Consider the following 6,000-nt stretch of genomic DNA (forward strand, 5'->3'; position numbering starts at 1 on the left):
CAATTTGATAAGTCAGACAGTCAGTGAAATTAGGCATCAAAGTAGTTCCTGACTGATAATGGAGGTTACATCACCTTTACCAGTGAAGTGACAATTACAGGACATTTTCTAATTTCATATTTTCCCTTTTGCTTCCTGCTGCCCTCAGGACATATAATGTATTTCAACCTGATTTTACAAGGTCATTTTTTGAGATACTACTTAAAACGGGCATTCTCAAATTGGCCTCTTTAATTAATGATAATTTGAACTGATGCCATGAATATAAAAACATGCAATGTTTGAATATCAATTTTTCTAATTTGGCTGTGGGTTTAGTTTAGCAAAAAGGAATCATCTCCATTCTTTAGCAAACAAACCCTACCAAGGTCCATTATTTTCTCTCCTGTGGTTTTCTACTCATTCATTCATGTGTTCATTCATTCGTTTGCTGAAAACACCGCAAGCAACTCTACCTGTTGTTTGCTTTCCACCTCTGCTTTCATCTTCCCAAGCATTTTCTTTTCTTCATTCCTGTTTTTATAATGGGGGAAGAAAAATACTTTGTATCTCTAGCACTTTGCCAGCAAAACCATACTTTCTGCTTCACGAGTCATTGAAAAGGGGAATCTAGCTACTTCTGATGCATTCTAACTACAGCTGGAAGCGCTCTCTTCACCTCCATCCTTTCACTCATAACCTGGTTGCAGATAGACTTTATTAGTATTATTTATTCATAAGGGGTTAACTGGAGGGAAAACATTTCTTTAAAGATGAGTTTTAGGGGTGCCTGGGTTGCTCAGTGGGTTAAAGCCTCTGCCTTCTGCTCAGGTCATGATCCCAGGGTCCTGGAATCGAGCGCCGCATTGGGCTCTCTGCTCAGCAGGGAGCCTGCTTCCTCCTCTCTCTCTGCCTGCCTCTCCACCTACTTGTGATCTCTGTCAAATAAATAAATAAAATCTTAAAAAAAAAAAAGAAAGAAAGAAAAAAGAGGAGTTTTAGAATCACCCTCTAGAGCTATAGAATTATCTTGACCTAAAACCTCTGTAGGACTCGGTGGGCATGCTTTCTCTGCCTTCCCCACCTGCCCCCACATGCACTGAGATCGGCTCCTTCTTTCTGAACTCTTAAGTCAGAAACTTGGGGCCTAGGATAAAAATAAGGAGATGACAATGGAACTCGTTGTTTCTGTACTTGGTTTGGCATTGTCCAGCACATGTTAACAGAACCAAATGGTTGTTTTGTTTTGTTTGTATTGTAGAATTCCTCAGAGACTTGATGGCACTCACATAAAGTCAACAGCATTGCCCAAAGCCATTCACCACTGGTGTGTCTCAGTACTATTACATCCTACAGATCCTGAGAAGTTGAGGATTTAATTTGATCCCCAAAACAATTCTGGTGAACTGGGTATTATTCTTTACAATTTACAGATAAGATAACTAAAGTCCCTAGGAATAGTCATTTGCCTGACACCATAAAGCTCTGTAACTGGGTGACCATTAAGGGGCCTTCACTTTTAGCTTCCTCTTCCTCTGTCCAGGATCCTCCTAAAGTGGAGAGAGGAACAGTGAGGGCAGAGGCTGGAGGTCACAGGGCATGTGGATAAGGCAGAATAAGTAACGCCAAGGAGAGCTAATGGGCGATGACATTGGAAGCTTTCTTTATGTCTTAAAATGCACTTCTCTCCTCCCTGTTAAGAAGCTTTCTTTGCTGGAGATCTGTGGGCTACACATCAAAACTGTTCACATCAGGCTAAACTTTAATTCTAATCTTCAATTCCCTCTATACTCTCCTTACTGTTACCTGCTCAGAAAATGGAAGTTTTAAAGATTCTGTGGAGGAGATTCCAATCTCATTCTTTCCTCAGCAATAAAACAGAGAAGGCGAATGTAAAATCTACTAACAAACTCGGTGTTTAGCTCAAAAGCTAATGTGAGGAAATGTGAAGTTCATGTAATAGGGTAGTTGTAAGGGTGGTATGTGACATACCTGGAAACAAAAGGCTTTGGTACAGTCACCAAGCTTGTGGAGTTTGTGGAACATTTATACTCAGGAAAATGTTACCTCCAATAAGTCCATCTGGAAGCCATAGGACATTAAAAAGTTGTCTTTTTTTCTTTCCTAATAAATGCAATAGCCTCCCCAACATATCCCATTGTCAGTTACATGCTACTTTTTATGCAGCAAAACCAGTCTCCCGCACCTCACCGAAGTAGCTCCAGGCACAATGTGGCTCAGACATCGCCACTTTTCTCCTTCCCTCCTTGGCCTCCCTCTTTGTCCATGGGATTAAATGACACGGTAAATTTTAGCCTGGGCCCTGACAGAATGGTTGTGAATTCCTAATAAGGGGGCTGTCCTGAATTAAGCGGTATTTTATTGCATCAGTCTTCTTATTAGCCTGTCTCACTAATATAATAAACAGAAAACGGGGTAGTCATGGGGGAAGGAAAACAAACCATTTACCATAATGACTTCTGAAGGAATACGGAGGGAAAAGCACTGTATATAGCTCCCCCCTAGGAGCCTCACATAGATCATTTACATTTAATCCTCTTGATTGCCCCCAGGAGGTGAATCTTATTGTCCCTACATTAGAGAATGATAAAAACGGGTACTCAGCCTCAGAGATGGAAGTAACTTACCTGAAACCAGCTAGTATGTGGCAGAATTTTAACCTGATGTCTACATGACTAAAATTTAGAGTTGTTCACTTATAAAATGGTCTGCAGGCAAAATCTGGATCAGGCATGTAGAACACATACCCCAAAAGTCAAGTTTGTCCCTTGAGACAGAAGGGAGAAAAAGAAGCACAGAGAGGGATGCCTGCAGTGAGGCATCTGAGTTACAGGGGTCTAATGTAAGGCCTAAACCTGAGATTAATACATGGAAATAACAGCAAGCCAAAGAGAGGGAAAAACAGAGGACAATTTTTCAAAGTTTGTGACAACATCTGCATACAAACCAATGGAAGACAGTGAAGCTGCAGAAGAAAAAATTGTTTAAAAATGGTGGGGTGGGGGGGAGGGAGTCTGAGTAGATCATGTATTGCTCCACATGAAACACGAGGCATATTCCAGATGTCCTAAGCACTTGACCTGTATTATTTCATGTAAACTTTAATAACTTTATGAGTAGGTAGTGTGGAGGCCAAGAAAAACAAGGCTGTACCCACCTTGAGTCTAGCCCTGACATAAGTACAGCCATCTCGACAAAGCAAAAGCTGGCACCTTGTACCCCTTCTCCACCCGCTCCCCTCCTCTCGGTAGTATATGTGAACAAATAGTTACCTTGTAAAAAATCACAATCCTGCAAGACAGGAGTCTCTCTCCGTTTACAACTGTCCCAGTGCTAAATCTCACTAACAAGGATGCTTGATAGGAGGAATGTGACATTCCACCAGGAAACTCCCAACTGTCTTCATGCTAGTGCCTCATTAGAGGGAAAAACGGCCTTGGCCTGATAGTAACCAGGCCTTCAATATCCTGACAGTCTTCTTTACCCTGATAGTCCTTGTGAATATCCCCCTTTGTTCTCACCCACTGCAGAGCCCACCCCTACTCTGCCTTTAAAAGCTCTGACTGTAGTCTGGTTCAGGGTCCAAGTCCCAACTCTGCTGCGTCAGGTATACTTGGGCCCAAGCTTAAGCTTGTCAAATAAACCCTAGAGTGACTGCATTGGTGCTTGGCTCCTGGGTGGTCTCTCTGTTGTACCTTGGGCACAACAGGTAGATCTTTGTTTTTCACATGGAGAAGCTGAGTTTCAGTTCACCGGTCATTACGGATGAAACCCTGGCTGTCGGATTCTAAGACCCAAGATTAATCAACCCCTAAACTCTTTTAGCGGAAGAGGCTCTCAGAGGGCCGGGCTGGCCTTCTCATTTGGTTGATCGTTTAGTTCTTTCCCGAGAGTGGGAAGCATGGAAAAGAGTAGGTTTCCTGACCTGTCTAGGATCTTTCATGGGCCTTTCCACAAAACGTTTGTTAACATGGAATTAATGCGATAGGCGTAAGTAAGAGGAAAAATGCTGCCTTGGTGTTTTTCTTTTGTAATCCTTAGCCACACGTTTTAATAACATCTCTGATCTATATTTTAAAGCTATTCCACATTATTCAAGGCAAAGATTTGTTCTGATTTCTTATCTAATCTAATCTTAATTTTCCTGTCAATCATTCCAGAGTATGGGGTACAGGGAGGATACAATCCCCAGAGAACTGTTAAAGCAGAAAGTTTTATACCTAATCTCGCATCTTTGTGATCTCAATAGCCCTTAATTAAAAAATATATTCTTCTCTATTTTCTAAGAGGCAAACTGGTTTAAGTATCTTCCATTCTACTGAAGAAACTGAAAAGAAGGAGACTATGACTTTTAACTAAAGTGTATGATTCCATATAATTTTCTTTCTTGTTAGAACATTACACACTTAAAAGAATGCTTGATTTCACCTAATGTTATTCTAACTGGTTTAAGTGTGGCTCCCCTGCCAACATCAGAAGACAGTTCCTATCTGCCATTCATTTTGAAATGCTATTTTTTTCTTTCTGATTATAACAGCAATACATATTTACTATAGAGAATCTGGAGAAAAATATGTATTAAGAAAAATAGCACATAATTCCACAATTCCAAAAAAAACAAGTGAGATTTTGGTATATCTTCTTCTAGTCTTTTATCTCTCTGTGCATATAGTTATTATATATGTATATATACATGTAGTTATAAAAATAGATGTCTTTATGTATACAGAATTAGAATCCTGATATATATAGTTTTATATAGTGGGGTTTTTTTTCTGTCACGCACAAAAAATAACCATTTTTCCATATTATTAAAAATTCTTGGAAAGCACAATGTTATCTACTTACGTAGATATCCAGTATTGAACAATTCTTTCTTTTCAGGGACATTTTACCTTTTCTATGTCAAAAAACTAGGGGCATGAAAATGAGCCTACTGTGCTTATGCTCTCCAGAGCACAGAGGAAGACAGACAACTCCGTAAACGACCACCCAGGATGTGAAGCATCACCAAAAGGTTGAAATGGTGGCACGAAACCACAAGGAAGAAGAATGGGGTCAGGCTGAGAACTCAAACTTCAAATCTCACAATTTAAGCTCAGGATTAAAAGATGAAGTGAGTGTTTACCAAGTGAACATCCAGAGGGAGGCATCTTGAGCAGAGGGGGCAAATACCCCTGATCACAGAGCTTTGGAGGACATGGAAGAAATCTTCCCAGAGAAACTGGAGATTCTGGAGACATTCCTGTGACAGGGAAGAGACTACCAAAAATACAGAGTAACTACATAGGAAGCTGACACAGAAGAGAAGATAGAGCATGGTTTTGTGAAAAGACAGGAGGGAGAGGCTGAGTAATTCAAGGAGGCTAGGGGTCCCAGAACACTTTGCTCCCAATTGTATTTATTTATTTATTTATTTATTTACTAGCCTTTCAATGTAATCTCTGGGGAAGTACCACCCTGGTGAGAAAAACGAAGCTTGCAAGCTTATGAGAGCCATTTGATAAACCTCCCAAGCCCTGGGGCCTCTGTGTGGAATCCCAGCTGTGGTAATATGTAAAACTTGAGTTGTAAACAGAAGAGAGATTGCCCAAATTGCTTACATCTACCCCAGGCAGGGGGCTGCAGTCAGTATAGGTTTCCTTTGGTATCTGTAGTGTCCAAAAAATAAGAAGTGCATGGTTAGAAAATGGAAACTGATGATAATGTGAAGTTTTAAAGCACAAATTAATCCTCTGTTTCACTTGCTCCTTGCTTACTAAATACAAATATTTCTGGTTCACTTACTTGGAAAAAAAAAATCTGACTTTTTTAGTAGTATAACAAGATCTTACATTGGGAACAGCAATAAAGGAAGAGCCATACTTTGATGCATCTACTCCCAAACTCACACACTGCGCCCTCTTTGTCCCCAAAAGTAAAATAGGTCAAAGACATGGTAGTGTAACCTAATACAAAGTGCTTCTCAGTGTAGAATCTATTCCTACAGGATTTCTTTTG

This window comes from Mustela putorius, unplaced genomic scaffold (genome assembly GCF_011764305.1).
Source record: "Mustela putorius furo isolate JIRA1106 unplaced genomic scaffold, ASM1176430v1.1 tig00003850_pilon_pilon_pilon, whole genome shotgun sequence".
Lineage (NCBI taxonomy): Eukaryota > Metazoa > Chordata > Mammalia > Carnivora > Mustelidae > Mustela > Mustela putorius.